The 17,496-nt window shown below is 37.4% G+C and overlaps 1 protein-coding gene across 5 annotated transcripts in view; it reads left to right on the forward strand.

Annotated features, from left to right (window-relative positions):
* Window positions 1–17,496, forward strand: part of IGSF11 (immunoglobulin superfamily member 11) — a 126,500-nt gene that overhangs the window by 85,442 nt on the left and 23,562 nt on the right. The gene's annotated exons all lie outside the window — the stretch shown is intronic.

The raw sequence follows: 17,496 nt of genomic DNA on the forward strand, positions 1-17,496 counted from the left end.
TTTCTGGGTCTCAGTTTCCTCATCTGTAAATATGGTTAATAATCATGTCACCACCAAGTCTTGTTTTTTATTAAGCTTTATATAAATTGCTTAAAACAATACTCGGCACATAATTCTTGATGCATAGCATCAAATAACATTGAACATCAGATATATTGAACATTTACTGTATTATGGGCTTTGTGTGCTGAGACCTGAGCATACAGGTTCTACTTAGAATCAAATTGAGAAAGGCCTCTATTAAGATAATTTAAAGTGTCAGGACTGTATCAAGGAAGGATAGGGTGCCATGAGGGCATTTAGAAGGGAAAGGTAGTCTGTTCTGGAGGTCAGCAGAATTTTGAAATCTGAAGGATGGGTAGACATTAGAGGGGTTGTGTGTGTGTGTGTGTGTGTGTGTGTGTGCACACGTGTGTGTGTATTTCAAGCTAAGACAATAGACCATACAAATCTTCAGATGGGAGAGCACAGTGTGTTGCTGGACCTGAGAAAAGTCCACTGTGGAAGAAAGTACTATAAGACTCGCTGGAAAAATAGGCAAAGGTCAGATTAAGTAGAGCCTTGAGGGTCATGGAAAGTAATCTTAGATGCATTTTGTCAGAACCTAATGATGATGCTGTATTACCTCTTATCTATATTCCTAGATTTCAAGAGAACTTCTAAAAGGATAATCGAACACTCTACTTCCACGTTTAAAATATTTTCATGTTAAAGACTGAAGACTTCTTTAAACTAATTAAAAGTTAAACTAATACTAACAGAAACATATCTAAGAATCAAGAACAATTTTTAAAATAGTGTTTAATTTGGAAAGAAGCAGTGTTGCTGGTGAACAAGAATAAAATATTTCGATTGAGCTATTTTTAAAAAGAATTTAATTGGTTTCAGAATGTAACATCCTTCCTGATGGTTTCAGATGGCTTTATTTGTTCATAAATAACTCGACTTGTTGATTTAGCCACTTTTGTCATATGAATGCTTCATTAAACAAATGGAGCTTGCTCATTATAGCCAAGTAGAGCTATATTCAACCAAGTGGTGAAGTTGAGAGTACATGCTTGTATTCAACAGCAAAGGCCCTTTATCTGGCCTTTTGCCATCTGGAAACTCTAGATAGCATTTCCCAATATAAATCTCAATGTAGTAACCAGACTGATAAGGACATGCAGCTATAGCATCACAATGTCAGAAAGGCCTACCAAAATATAAAGTGCTCTGTATACAGGAAAGAAAAATATATTTTTCTCACCCTATTCATTATCCAAGTTAAAAACATAGATTTTTACAAGTCCTTTAGAAAGCTAAGCAGCAAGGAATTTTTATTTTATTTTCCCTGAAGAAGGCCGGTCACATATAAGTTCGGATTTGGCTAGAGGGTTATCATTGTAATAAAAGACAATCCTGAAATAGTGAAAAACTAGCCCCTAGATCCTGTCAGTTTTCTCTGCCCATTCTCTGCCTTGTTTTTAAACTATGATTTTTGAAATTTGAAAGCACAGAGATTTTTTTTTTAGGTCCTGTCTAGTGCTTGGGGAATTAAGATTTATTTTTAAACTTTATTTATCATTTCTAGGCTCCACAAAGTTTTGTCAGAAATGTCTACCTGTTTTTTAAAATATCAAGTTGAAGTGTGTGTGTGTGTGTGTGTGTGTGTGTGTGTGTGTGTGTGTATGTATGTATGTATATTGCACTTTAGGTTCTGGGGTACATGTGCAGAACATGCAGGATTGTTGCATAGGTACATACATGGCAATGTGGTTTGCTGCCTCCATCCCCTGTCACCTATATCTGGCATTTCTCCCCATGTTATCCCTCCCTAACTCCCTACCACCTGCTGTCTCTCCCTTAGTCCCCCACAACAGACCCCAGTGTATGATGCTCCCCTCCCGGTGTCTATGTGTTCTCATTGTTCAACACCCGCCTATGAGTGAGAACATGCAATATTTGATTTTCTGTTTTTGTGTCAATTTGCTGAGAATGATGGCTTCTAGATTCATCCATGTCCCTACAAAGGACAGGAACTCATCGTTGTTTTATGGCCGCATAGTATTCCATGGTGTATATGTGCCACATTTTCCTTGTCCAGTGAGACCCTGTTTAAAAAAAGAAAATCAATGTGATAATTATCAATTATTGAGACTCTGTTCTATATGCTGCCGTCTCTCTCATAGAGCCAGAATGCTGGGAGGACCCCTCTGGTCTTCTGTGGAGTAACTGCTTTCTGTTGAAGCCCCTTGTTGAAGCCTACAGGATCCTTTGAAGTCTTGTTGCTCTGCAGCCTCTATGCCTTGTAGGACACATGGAATGTTGTGATAACAGAGCCCTAGTATCCAGGACAGCCATCCTCTTTGAGGCACTGTTATTTCCTTTGTCCTCTGGGCAAAGTAGAGCATGGAGCTCCTCTTGTCAAGGAACTTGGCCAACTTCCATTCCCCTCCCAGTATTTTTTTCCTCCTTTATCAGGCCCAAAGGCAGCCCCTCCCACCTCCTCTGGCCCAGTGTAGTGTTCTCAGTAAGCACAGGCTTCACAAATGACAGGAAGCCCGTTGGTCTCAGTAGTTTCAAGTTTCCACCCTGCAAAGCCCACAAGATAAAGGAATACACAGGGGGCTTGACAAAGATAGGCTTAGAAAAGGTAGGAGACAGGAAGGAAAAAGACATATTTTTTAATGTTTTCATTTATTTCTTGCTATAGTCAGCATAGTCGTATTCATGGCAGGCCATCATATTTTGAATAGTATTTCTATTTGGAGGAATTCCCACATTATGAGTCTTACCTCCCCAGTGTTAGAAATGAGAACTTAAATTTCTGGCCTCTTGTGTATCTTGAACTACGGTGCTTCAGTCAGATTCATGTAGAGAGTCTCTGGCCCTGACTTGAAAGAAGAAACTTGCACATTGATTTTGTATCCTGAGACCTTGCTGAAGTTGCTTATCAGTTTAAGGAGATTTTGGGCTGAGACGATGGGGTCTTCTAAATATACAATCATGTTGTCTGCAAATAGAGACAGTTTGACTTCCTCCTTTCCTAATTGAATACCTTTATTTCTTTTTATTGCATGATAGCTCTGGCTAGAACTTCCAATACTATATTGAATAGGAGTGGTGAGAGAGGGCATCCTTGCCTAGTGCCAGATATCAAAGAGAATGCTTCCAGTTTTTGCCCTTTCAGTATGAGACTGGCTTTGGGTTTGTCCTAAATAGCTTTTATTATTTTGAGATATGTTCCATAAATACCTACTTTATAGAGAGTTTTTAGCATGAAGGGCTGTTGAATATTGTCAAAGGCCTTGTCTGCATCTATGAGATAATCGTGGTTTTTGTCTTTGGTTCTGTTTATGTGGTGAATTACGTTTATAGACTTGCATATGTTGAACCAGCCTTGCATCCCCAGATGCTTCCTACTTGATCATGGTGGATAAGCTTTTTGATGTGCTGTTGCAATTGGTTTGCCAGTATTTTGTTGAAGATTTTTGCATCTATGTTCATCATGGATATTGGCCTGACGTTTTCTTTTATTGTTGATTCTCTGCTGGGTTTTGGTATTATGATGATGTTGGTCTTATAAAATAATTTGAGAAGGATTCTCTCTTTTTGTATTGTTTGGAATAGTTTCAGAAGGAGTGGTACCAGCTCCTCTTTGTACGTCTGGTAGAATTTGGTTGTCAACCCGTCTGGAGCTGGACTTTTTTGGTAGTTTATTAATTGCTGCCTCGACTTAAGCCCTTGTTATTGGTCTATTCAGGGTTTCATCTTTTTCCTGGTTTAGTCTTGGGAGGGTGCAAGTGTCCAGGAATTTATCCATTTCTTCCAGGTTTACTGGTTGATGTGCATAGAGTTGTTTGTAGAAATCACAAGCATTTCTATACACCAGTAACAGACTAACAGAGAGCCAAATCAAGAGCGAACTCCCATTCACAATTGCTACAAAGAGAATAAAATACCTAGGAATACAACAAAGGATATAAAGGACCTCTTGAAGGAGAACTGCAAATCACTGCTCAAGGAAATAAGAGAGGACACAGACAGATGGAGAAACATTTCATGCTTATGGTTAGGAAGAATCAATATCGTGAAAATAGCCATACTGCCCAAAGTAACTTATAGATTCAGCGCTATTCCCATCAAGCTGCCTATGACCCTCTTCACAGAACTGGAAAAAAACCACCTTAAACTTCATATGGAACCAAAAGAGCCTGCATAGCCAAGACAATCCTAAGCAAAAAGAACAAAGCTTGAGGCATCACTCTCTGGACTTCAAACCATACTACAAAGCTACAGTAATCAAAACAGCATGGTACTGGTACCGAAACAGAGATATAGACGAATGGAACAGAACAGAGGCCTCAGAGGCAACGCCACATGTCTCAACCATCTGATCTTTGACAAACCTCACAAAAACTAGCAATGGGGAAAGGATTCCCTGTTTAATAAATGGTGTTGGGATAACTGGCTAGCCATGTGCAGAAAGTAGAAACTGGACCCCTACCTGACACCTTACACTAAAATTAACTCCAGATGGATTGAAGACTTAAACATAAGACATAACACCGTAAAAACCCTAGCATAAGCAAGGACTTCACGACTGAAACATCAAACACTTTGGCAAACTAAGCCAAAATAGACAAATGGGATCTAATTAAACTCTAGAGCTTCTGTGCAGCAAAAGAAACAATTATTAGAGTGAACTGGCAACCAACAGAATGGGAAAGAATTTTTGCAATCTACCCATCTGACAGAGGACTAATATCTAGAATCTACAAAGAACTAAAACAGATTTACAAGAAAAAAACAAACAATCCCATCAAAAAGTGGGCAAAGGATAGGAACAGACACTTTTCAAAAGAAAACATATATGAGGCCAACAAACATGAAAAAATGCTAATCATCACTGGTCATTAGAGAAATGCAAATCAAAACTACATTGAGATACTATCTCAGTGTTAGAGTGATGATCATTAAAAAATCTGGAGACAACAGTTTCTGGAGAGGATGTGGAGAAATAGGAACACTTTTACACTGTTGGTGGGAGTATAAATTAGCTCAACCATTTTGGAAGACAGTGTGGCAATTCCTCAAGGATCTAGAAATAGAAATTCCATTTGACCCAGCAATCTCATTACTGGGTATATACCCAAAGAATTCGAAATCATTCTATTATAAAGACACATGCACACATATGTTCCCTGTGGCAGTGTTTACAATAGAAAAGACCTGAAACCAACCCAAATGCCCATCAATGATAGACTGGACAAGGAAAATGTCGCACATACTATTTCATAGTTCATGGAATACTATGCAGACATCAAAAATGATGAGTTCATGTCCTTTGTAGGGACATGGATGAATCTGGAAACCACCATTCTCAGCAAACTGACATAAGAACAGAAAATCAAACACTGCATCTTCCCCCACTCATAGGCAAGTATTGAACAATGAGAACACATGGTCATAAGGAGGGGAGCATCACACACTGGTGTCTGTTGGTGGAGTAGGGGAGGGATAGCTGGGGGGTGGGGAGGTTGGGGAGGGATAACATGAGGAGAAATGCCAAATATAGGTGATGGCGGATGGAGGCAGCCAGCCACCTTGCCATGTAAGTACCTGTGCAACAACCCTGCATTATCTGCACATGTACCCCGTCTACATACAATAAAAAAAAAAAAAAGAAAGAAGAAACTTGGTAGGAGAAACATGACAGAACAAGCTCTATGTTGAACTTCTATTGCCAGCATAGATAGCAGCATAAGAGTAATTGCTTTACAGGATGATAGTGTTGTAGTGTTAAGTGCCTGATACAGCACTGGGACATCATTCACAGTTGCAGTAAAGTTCTGGCATTTGGGGTTTGCCCATTTATGTATGAATCTATTTCTGGACTCTCTGTATGTCCTTACAGCAGTGCTACTTTATCTATATTTCTTTATGACTTATTTTCTTTCTGCAAATTTGCCTATTCTAATATTCACTTTTGTACATACATTTCAGAAGTCATTTGGCTATTTATACAAAACAGCTTACTGAAAATTTGATTTGGATTCTATTAAATCTAAAGATAAATTTCAGTTCACTTGACCTCTTAACAGTACTGAGTCTTTTGGTAATAGTTTGTCTTTCCATGCGGTAAAGTCTTTAAATTTCTCTCAGGAAATATTTGTAATTTTCATGTTTTTGATGCTATTATAAGTGGCATCATTTTAAATTTTAATTTCCAGATATTCATTGCGACTATATAGAAAAACAGTTGCTATTTGTATATTGTCCTTAATTTCTGAAACTTTGCTAAACTCATTTATTAGAATTAGTTGTTGTTTTGTAGACTTATAAGAATTTTTAATGTAGGTAATTGTGTTATCTGCAAATAAATACAATTTTACTTTTTAATTTTCAATCTATGTCTTTTAATTCTTATTCTTATTGCAGTGGCTGTGATTTCCATGTTGAATAGAAGTGTCAGGAGCAGGCATCCTCACCTTTTCCTTATCATAGGAGGAAAATATTTTATCATTAAATATGTTAGCTGTCTGAGTTATTGGTACTGATAATGTCTCTTTGTTCTTCTTTTAATATCTGTAGGATCTGTAATTATGTCCCCTCTTTCATATCTGATATTGACAATTTGTGTGTTTTCTCTTTGTTCTTGGTCAGTCTGGTTAGAGATTTATACATTTTATTGACTTCAGAGAACTAAAATTTGATCTTATTGAATTAGCCTGTTTTTTTGTGTGTGCGTTTGTTGTTACTGAATTCTACTTTATATTGATACTTTGCTTCTGTATACCTGCATTTGATCTAATTTATATTACTTTTCTTAGTTTCTTAAAGTGGAAACTTAGGTCATTGATTATAAACCTTTCTTCTTTTCTAATATGCACATTCAGATTCGATTATTACTTTTCTCTAAGTAATGCTTTGGTTGCTTCCCCATAAATTTTGATAGGTTGTGTTTTCATATTCATATAATTAAAATATTTTCTAGTCTTCCTTGTGATTTCTTCTTTGACCTGTGAATTATTTAGAAGTGATTTTTTTTTTTTTTTTTTTGAGACAGAGTCTCTCTCTGTCACCCAGGCTGGAGTACAGTGGTGTGATCTTTGCTCACTGCAGCCTCCGCCTCTGGGGTTCAAGCAATTCTCCTACCTCAGCCTCCCGAGTAGGTGAGGTGCATGCCACCACACCTGGCTGATTTTTGTATTTTTAGTAGAGATGGGGTTTCATTATTTGGCCAGTCTGATCTTCAACTTCTGACCTGATGATCCACCCGCCTCAACCTCTCGAAGTTCTGGGCTTATAGGCATGAGCCACTGTGCTTGTCCAGAAGTGATTTTTAAAAAAATACATGATGATTTTCTAGATTTCTTCCTGTTAATTGAGTTTAGTTTAACTCATGTTCTTTGTATAACTTTAATTATTTAAAAAGTTTTAAAGTTCATTTTATAATCCAGAATATGTTCTGCCTTGGTGCACGTTCCATGTCTACTTTAAAATCATGTATATTCTATGATGTTAGGTAGAAGGTCCTAAAGTTTTCATTTATATTAAGTTCATTGTTCTCATCTTCTGTGTTTTTACTGTTTTTATCTGTTCTATAAATTGAGGACAAAGACGTGTTTCAGTCACCAACCATAATTGCATCTTTTTCACTTTTTTTCCTTTTAGTTCTGTCAGTGTTTGTTTCATGTACTTTCAAGCTCTGCTGTTAGGTGCATGCACAGGACTGTTAAGTTCTTGATGAATCAGCCCGCCCTTTTATCATTATGTAATATCCCTCTTTATGCCTGTTTTAGCTATCTGACTCTTCTATCTTCACACGCAACTACGTTTCCAAACTTTTTGCTTTCCCAAGCTGTATTATATAATAATAGTTACCTCATAATTAGCTGTCCAGCCTCTCCTTAGTCAAATGCTGATTCCTGGTAGTATCACTTGTAGCCAGGATGTGAATAAGATCCTGTGTCATAAACTGTAGTGACTGAGGTTCAAGGAATTGCTTCTTTCTCCTTTTTCTGAAGGCAGTTTTGAGTGTGGTAGCAACCATAGTATCATGTCCATCATAACACTGCAAAACCTGGTTCTGCTTTTGTGCCTTGGTTCTTTATGGCTCCTTATAATCACATTACTTGCTTAGTTTTAAATAAGGGGTTACGAGCATAAATATACCCATAGGAGTCAGGGAGGTAACATGACTGAATAAGGTGGGTTATATTGTGGAATAACAAGAAGTGGGTGGGGATTCTGACAATGTGGAAACCTCTGCTTTGTCTAAAGGGGCAGCACTAATCAATTGCCATGAGAAATGCAGGCCTGGTGTTACTAACTGCCTTCTACCCTGCGCCGCAATGCGATTCTCAGATGGAATAGAATACATAAGCTGATAGCCAGACATGAAATCAGGAGGAAGTGATAATAATAGAAAACTTGCTGAAGAAAATTCTGATAAAGTTTAGAGCAAGTTTTAGGAGAGATTGCTAAGTTAATGCCACCTCCGTAATGTATATGCCGTGGCATGTAGGAGTCAAATAAGCATGTATACATATGCATATGTATATATACATATACATATGTACCCACACATACATATAGACACACACACATATATATGTAGAGAGAGATCTATTGAAAAGTGATAATTTAGAAAGTGTGCATTAGTTCAGTATGAGGCATGCTGTTTGCCCTTGGGATGGTCCCTGAGGAATGTTTGTGGTTGAAAGGGAGAAGTCAATGAGAAATCACTGAAATTATGTCTAAAGGGAAACTGCAGTACCATAGAAATAGAATACAATTACAAATTCCAGCCAGACTATTACATATTACATAGACTATGTAATGAATGTTTAATGCTTCAGCCAGAAAATGAAGACATATAATTTTATGGTAGCTTGCCATCGTATACTAACCATAAAATATATTGTGTGATATGATATAAAATGATGTAGAAATTTGGCAGCAATCCTGTAAATTGATTAATGTAGATGACCGATATGTAATAGAGCCATCTATGTTGATAAATTAGTCAGATATTACTCTTCATTTCACTTAGCACTGAGTAGATGGCCAAAATATAATTGAATTTTAGCTAACACAAACTATTTTTTTCAGTTGAGATGACAGTTTGTAAAAAGATTATATGATTAAGTATAAAGGTAGATTATTTCATCTAATTAAGATTTGGTTAAAATATGAAGGGAGAGTGATTTGTTTAACAAGTTACTACAGGCTGGGTGTGGTGGCTCATGCCTGTAATCCCAGCACTTTGGGAGGCTGAGGTGGGCAGATCACAAGGTCAGGAGTTAGACACTAGCCTGGCCAACATGGTGAAACCCTGTCTGCACTAAAAAAGTACAAATATTAGCAGGGTGTGGTGGTGTGTGCATGTAATTCCAGCTACTCTGGAGGCTGAGGTAGGAGAATCTCTTGAACCCAGAAGGTGGAGGTTGCAGTGAGCCAAGATTGCACCACTGCACTCCAGCCTGGATGACAGAGTAAGACTTCGTTAAAAAAAAAAAAAAAAAAAAAAAAAAAAAAAAAAAAAAAATTACCACAATACCAGCAAATTGTGATATTCCTTAGTTTCCTTCAGAAAACAAGTAGCATAGTGTAGGAATTTTACTTTTTGAATTTATTTCAGTCTGATAAACCGTAAAACTTAATTTGACAGGTTAAATAAATTTGTATTACATGTCTTATATGTAAGAAGTACTTATGAGATCATATGGGATGATATAAGCCAATAAGCATTTTGTGACCGCTGTTATTAAAATTTTAGGCAGAAGGATAACATAAGTGCCCGTAAGGTCTTTTTGATGCCTTGGTGATTATATTCCCAGAGGGTGTTCTGGCAGTTGGGCTGATTCTGAAACATGAGCACTTGCTCCATAGACATCAGAAAACACTATTGTGAAGTGAAATCTCCATTGGATTGCTTGATTGTGAACTTCTGATGTTCTACCTCTGATGCATTTGCAGGGGAGATTTCATGCCTTTTGAGTCCAGCAGTAGGCAGATTACTGTAAAACGTCCTTTGTCTGTTCTCTTGGCTGTGTAGTATGGATGGTACCTCCTAGGATTTTTAAGGATTCTTTGTTGCCAGCTTCATTTCCTCTAACTTGTACCAAGAGGTTTGAGAGAATGTGAACGCCTTTCTGCTTTAAATCTTAGGAAACAGGAGACTAAAGAAAGATTATAGATAACTGTATTTATGACTAACTCCTAAGAGGAAATATGACCATGTACTTTATGTCTTTTTTATGTAATTGCTGCGAGTCATTCAGAATTCATGAGTTGACTTAATTTTTTGGGAGGTAAAAGTACAAAGAAGATTCAAGTGCAAAATACTGTCAATTTGACTCTAAAATTATGCATTTTACATGTAAACATTGCAAATTGTAAGGTGTTTTAAGTAGTTTTTTCTTCTTTCTTTTTTTTGAGATGGAATCTCACTCTGTTGCCCAGGTTGGAGTGCGGTGGCGCAACCTCCACTCACTGCAACCTCCACCTCCCAAGTTAAAGTGATTCTCCTGTCTCAGCCTCCCTAGTAGCTGGGACTACAAGTGCCTGCCACCATGCCCGGCTGATTTTTGTAACTTTGGTAGAGATGGGGTTTTACCATGTTGGCCAGGCTGGTCTTGAAATCCTGACCTCAAGTCATCTGCCTGCCTCGGCCTCCCAAAGTTCTGGGATTACAGGCATGAGCTACTGTACCTGGCCTAAGTGGATTTTTAATCTAATATTTAGCATTGAAATTTAAATTCTTGCCTAGAATTTCAAACATGGAAATATACTTTAAAAGGAAATAGGGTTTTTGGTTTTTTTAGTAGGATAGAAAAAAAATGAAGTATCAGAAATGCAAACACACACACACACACACAAACACACACACACACACATTTCCATCCTTCTTACACTAAGAACCTTTTTGTTACACATAGTTCTATCAATATGTTAAAGAGGAACCATGAGACACAATCACAGAGCAACTTAATTTTGTCTTCTGCAGACCTTTAAATTTATTCATGAGTCAGTTCTTTCCCTAGGTGAGAACAAACCAGGTCATACAACTATTCTGATTACTTTGAATTTAAAAAATGAAACAAAACAAGAAAATCTTAATTTATATACAGAATTATATGTTTGGTTCCCTGACTGCCAGTGAAACACCCTCTAGGAGTCCAGATACCTGGCTTCAGCTCTCCTCTACTGAGGGCCCATCAGCGAGCCCTCTTGTTAGAGTCTGGGATGACTCGGCACCAGCTTTCATGTGTGTTCACCTCTGATCCATTGAATACTCAAACATCCTTGACCTACAGGAGAGGAATAGAATGAGTGAGTCTTATAGTGTGCCACAGCTCTAATTTAAAAGTTCTCTCCACAAAGCCTCTTTACATTTATTCCCTTTCTGTAGTCCTCAAAGTTACATAACCCACTTTTCAGCCATCTTCCTCATGCAAATTCTTTTGGGTAGTTTGTCTTAAAACTCTCTATGGTATCTGATATATCATATCTTAGAGTCTCGGATGGCTTTGTTTTAAAATCCTGTAGAGAATTCTGGTAACAAAAGAGACTAATAGCTTTTTAAAATGTTAAATGTTTCTGTCTACATTAGATAGAATGGAGCAGTGTATTTACAAATAAATTTTTATTGCTTAGTATCAGTCCTGGTAAAGAAATGTCCTTTCACAAGCAAGTAACTTCATCACTTGTTTTCTGAGACATGATCTGTGGAAGAGTTTGGTATAGTAAAAAAGAAGTCAGAAGATGGAATCCTAATGTTACGACCTTAGGCTAACCTGTCTCTTTAGACCAGGAGTCCCCAAACTTTTTACACAGGGGGCCAGTTCACTGTCCCTCAGGCCATTGGAGGGCCGCCACATACTGTGCTCCTCCCACTGACCACCAATGAAAGAGGTGCCCCTTCCTGAAGTGCGGCAGGGGCCGGATAAATGGCCTCAGGGGGCCGCATGCAGCCCGCGGGCCGTAGTTTGGGGATGCCTGCTTTAGACCCTGATTTTTTCACGTGGAAATTGAAGGAATTGGATTAGATCAATTTAGCAACATGTATTTGTTGAGTTCTCATGGTGTGCTTTCTTAGACCATACAGTATACTGGTGAGGATTTGTTAAATAATCACACTAATGAGTGAGTCTTATAGTATACCACAGCTTGGTTATGATTAAAAACTTGATGGTGGGCCGGGCGCGGGGGCTCACGCCTGTAATCCCAGCACTTTGGGAGGCCGAGGCGGGTGGATCACGAGGTCAAGAGATCGAGACCATCCTGGTCAACATGGTGAAACCCCGTCTCTACTAAAAATACAAAAAATTAGCTGGGCATGGTGGTGCGTGCCTGTAATCCCAGCTACTCAGGAGGCTGAGGCAGGAGAATTGCCTGAACCCAGGAGGTGGGGGTTGCAGTGAGCCGAGATCACACCATTGTACTCCAGCCTGGGTAACAAGAGCAAAACTCCATCTCAAACAAAACAAAACAAAACAAAACAAAACAAAAAAACAAGCAAACAAACAAAAAAAACTTGATGGTGTTCTGACACTTCTTTGTGAGACCCTGACCTAGAATGAGAGGTCAGGGAAGGCTTTTCTTGGAGAAGGTAACACTTGAGCTATTGTGAAGGATGAGTAGGTTACTAAGTAAAGATGTTGGGGTCTATAAGTAGGTCACTAAGTAAAGAAGTTGAGGTTTGGAACAAAGCAAACCTGACAGAGGAAAGACAGAGAACAGAGCAAAGGCTCTGATTCCAGGACTCAAGAGAAATTTAATCTGTAAAATGTATCAGATTTGATCATCATGGTTTGGGAGATGATGAAAGAGTAGACTTAAAGATTTCTAAATGTCTGGCTTGTCCAGCTTGGCACTGTTTGAGCCATTCACAACTATAGGGAATGTCAGGAAGGAGCCAAAATATATTTGGGAGGTGGACATGCAAAGGAATAGTTTGATCTTGAACAAGCTGACTTTTGAGGTGTCTTTCAGGTAGCCACATGGTGAAGTCTAGGAGGCAATTGGATGTAAGAGGAGAGGGTTGGATTTGAGATATACATTTGAAAGCCATTAGCATTTGTATGAGAATTGAATTTGTGATGGTAAATGAAATTCTGTGGGGAGATAGTTTAGAATAAAACATGAAGCACTTTCAGAAATACCAACATTTAATAACCATGTGGAAAAGAATAAAACAGCAAGAGAAAGTGACAAGTGTCCAGAGAGTTAGGAAGAAAACCAGAAGTGAATTATATTAACATCACTGAAGCTAAGGGAAAGGTGTACTTCAAGGAGGAGGGAAGGGTCATCTCTGTCAGATGTTTACCAGAGTCCGAGAATGATTACAAGTGTCATACAGCCACAGGCAGTCTCTGGGAAGTTAGGGAAAATTGTTTTTAAGAAGTGATTGTGGCAGAAGTAGATTGAAAACTTTGGAGTCGGAATAGATTCTGTGGAGACAGTGCTGTCAGTATAGACAGTGCTTCCAGAAAGATTAACATGAAGTATCAGAGAGCTAGGGCTTCCTTGGTGAGGACTGTAGGGTGTAGGGAGTTAAGAATTTTGTTTTCAGTTTAAATACTTGAGGATGTTTAAATGCTATCAGGAAGTCTCCAGTGCAGAGAGAGGGGTTGAAGTTACAGAAGAGGGCAGTCTATGATAAGGTCACTAGAGGGGCCAAGCAGATGATACTTAAAGCTCACATTTGGAGTTGGTCCTAGATAAACTCCTAATCTGTTAGGAGAGAGGGAGATGAAGGTGAGGCAGAGTGAAACTCATTTGCAGATTTTGAAGCAGGAAGTAGAGGAGTTTCTAATAGCTTTAAGTGAAAGTCCATTCTAATTTTAATTTTGGTCATCATGTAATATGGTAGTGATAATAATAACAAACACATATGGAGTGATTTCTGTGTGTTGAGTTATGTGTAGTAGTAAAATGTGTGCGCTTTGTAGACTAACTGCCTGGGTTTGAATCTAGACCTTACCACCTCCTAGCTTTATGACTGTGTGACCTTGAGCTGTGTTTTTAATTCTCTGTTTTTCTATTCTTCTGTAAAATGAAAATAATGTCAGTAAGTACCTTATAGGATTAAATGAGTGTGTGTGTGTGTGTGTGTGTGTGTGTATGTAGTATGTTATATAGAGAGAGAACTTAACGTGGACTTGGTGTTGTTAGTGTGCCCTAAATGTTAACTAGCAATAGTAGTGGTAGTGGTTGTCATCCTCAGCATCTGGTACTGTCCTCATCATACCCTTTGTATAATGTGATGATAATATTTAGCTCTGTTTTACAGATAAAGCAACTGACTTAGAGTAAGTTACTTGTTTAGGGCCATGCAGCTAAGTAGATGAAAGAACCACATGTCAAACCCGATCTGTACAGCTTCAGACCTATACCTTTGCAAATTTTGAAAGCAGCTCATCGAGAATATTTCTTCTGCAGCTATTTCAGAATGTGAGATTTTAGGGTCAACCTTATGTGAAAATGTGAAGTAAGTGAAGTTGGCCTTTCACAGCTTCTGCTGCCTGAAGGCTTGATAAATGCCAGCAGTCCTGTTGCTTCCTTGGCTCCCAGCTCTGTCCTGCACAGCTCGTTGTCCTCTGATCACCCTATTGTAGTTGCTTTCTCTTTCTCTTTCATTCTTAGTTCATATTGATCATTTAAAAAATTTTGTATCAAAATTTATTTGAGTTAAGCTTGAAATTAATGAATTGCTGGTGGAGGGTACTTACAATCCTGGACAGATTAAGGTGGGATCATATTCCCTTTACCTCTTCCTTGGAGTATTGCCTGAAGAATGCAGTGCTGGAGGTTCTGGCACCAGCCTGGCTTCTACATTTATTCTTAAAAACATTTCTATGAGCACTTATTGTAAATTTATCATAACCTTATAACAAATACATTCCCTAACCCACTTCTACCTTATGAGATACCTTATTCTATTCATTGCCTGCTCCATGATCAAATAACCTTCCCTTTCTGCTGCTAATTCCTGAGGTTCTTTCAACTTCTTTTTAAAAATTTAGAGACTTCCCCTAATGTTATTTATCTTAGAAACTTTTCCTGATGTCATCAAGTGCTTTATATTATATCACAGACAATTTGCAAAACATTTTATTCTGCCAGTTTAACTCCTGAAAACATCATCAGGCTGTATGTGAAGAACATGAAGTTCTATAGAAGGAAGGTGTTAGGTGTGTTTATTTTTTAAACTAATTGTAATCATAACAGTATGTTATTACGTTACTTTTATGGGAGAGATACTATCACTTCAAAGTAAAACAGTTTGAGATACTATCAAAGACTTAATGTATTTTTCATGATCAAAATAACTTCTTTGTAGGGTTTCCATGGCCTATTTTGATCCCCTGTTATTTCCATTCTGTTTCATTGTACCAGGAAGGAGGCATTCTTTGCAGAAGAGATAACAGTTATTTTGACTTCCCATGAGTTGGCTCTGGTGAATCAGTTTTCTCTTTTAGAATTTTAAATGTTATTGACATATAATTTATATTCCATAAAATTTATTCCTTTGAAGTATAAAATTCAGTGACTTCTACTAAACTTGCAGAGTTGTACAGCCATCACAGGAATCTAGTTTTAGTTTTCCATCACTAAAACGTCCCACTGAGTCTATTCACAAGCCCCTGCACCATCCTGTGTATCCCTGGGTGGTACTATTTTACTTTCTGTCTCTATAGATTTCCTTTTCTAGACATTTCATATGTGTGGAATCATATATTATGCGGTGTTTTGCATCTGGCTTCCTCGAGAAATGTGTTTAGGGAGGCTCATGCGTGTTGTAAAATGTATTAATAGTTTGATGCTTTTTGTTTCTGAACAGTATTCTGTTGTATGGATATATCACATTTTGTTTGTCCATTCACTAGTTGATGGATATTTGTATTATTTCCTTTTCAGGACATGGTGTGAATAATGCTGCTATCAACATTCATGGACAAGTCTTTTTCATTCATAAATGAAATTGCTGTTTGTATGTTATGATTATGTTTAACTTTTTAAGAAACAATTTTCCAAAGTGGCTGCACCATTTTATATTCTCACTAGCAATGTATAAGATTGCAGTTTCTCCACAGCCTTGTCAGTACTTGGACTTGTCTTGATTATAGCCATTCCAGTGGATGTGTAGTAGTGTCTTACTGGCTTTAATATATATTTTCCTGCTGAGTAGTGATATTGAGTATCATTCCATGTGCTTTTAAGCCTTTGTTGAAGGGTTTATGCAGATCTTTTGCTCATTTTAAAATTAGGTTGTCTTTTAAATTATCAAGTTGTAATAGTTCTTTTTGTATTCTGGATATAAGTCCTTTATCATACATATGATTTGTAATATTTTCTCCCAGTCTGACTCTTGACTTTTTATTTTCTTAAGTCTTTTGAAGCATAAAAGTTTAAAAATTTTAACAAAGTCCAATATATTAATTTGTTTTTCTTTTATGATTCATGATTTTGGTGACATATCTAAAATCTCTTTGACTAACCCAAGATCATTAAGATTTTCTCTATGTTTGCTTGCAGACATTTCATAGTTTTGGCTCTTTTCTTTAGGCCTGTGAACATTTTATGTTGATTTTTATTTAGGTCTATGATCATTTTCTATTGATTTTATATTCTGAATATTTAATTTTTGGCATATTACTGTCAGATTATCCAAGCACCATTTGTTGAAAAGACTATTTTTTGTCTCATGTAATTTTCTTGTACCTTTATTGAGAAGCATTTGACAATAAATGCAAAGATTTATTTCAGTACTCTCAACCTTGTGACATTTATCTGTATGTCTATCCTTAAAAGGCTAGTACCATAATGTCCTACTACAGCTGTATAGCAAGTTTTAAAATTAGGTAGTGTGAATTCTCCATCTTTTTTCTTCTTTTTCAGTATTCTTTGGGCTATTCTATGCCTTTGTCTTTCTGTATGTTTTAGAATTTGTCAATATCTGCAGAAAAGACTACTGGGATTTTGATTGGGCTGCGTCTGAATCTATAGATCAGTTTAGGGACAATTGGCATCTTAAGATTGACTTTTCCAATTCATGAATGTTATATGTCTCTGCATTTGTTTAGTCTTACTGATTTCTTATATTAGTGTTGCATACATTTCTGTGTATGGGTGCTGTACATATTTTGTTAGATTTATAAGTAAGCATTTAATTTTGCAGTGTGCTAATGAAACAACACTTTGAAAATTCCATTTATTTCTAATCTTCCATCACCATTGCAAATTTTGCTCGAACCCCATCAGTTGACTTCATCTGTGTCATATTTAAATCTGGCCACATATCAGATAGCATCTTCCAAAAGAGAGTAAATGGCTTCTGATATTTTTCTATTGTAGTTTCCAAGAGGTAAAGGGGTGGACCGTTTTCATTATTTTGACTCAGTGACTGGTCAGCCATTGTTTAGTAAGACTATCATGTCAGTCTACTCAACCATGATCAATAATAATATGATAACGTAAAACACACAAACCTTCCTGAAGGAG

The sequence above is a fragment of the Saimiri boliviensis genome, chromosome 8 (genome assembly GCF_048565385.1).
Source record: "Saimiri boliviensis isolate mSaiBol1 chromosome 8, mSaiBol1.pri, whole genome shotgun sequence".
Lineage (NCBI taxonomy): Eukaryota > Metazoa > Chordata > Mammalia > Primates > Cebidae > Saimiri > Saimiri boliviensis.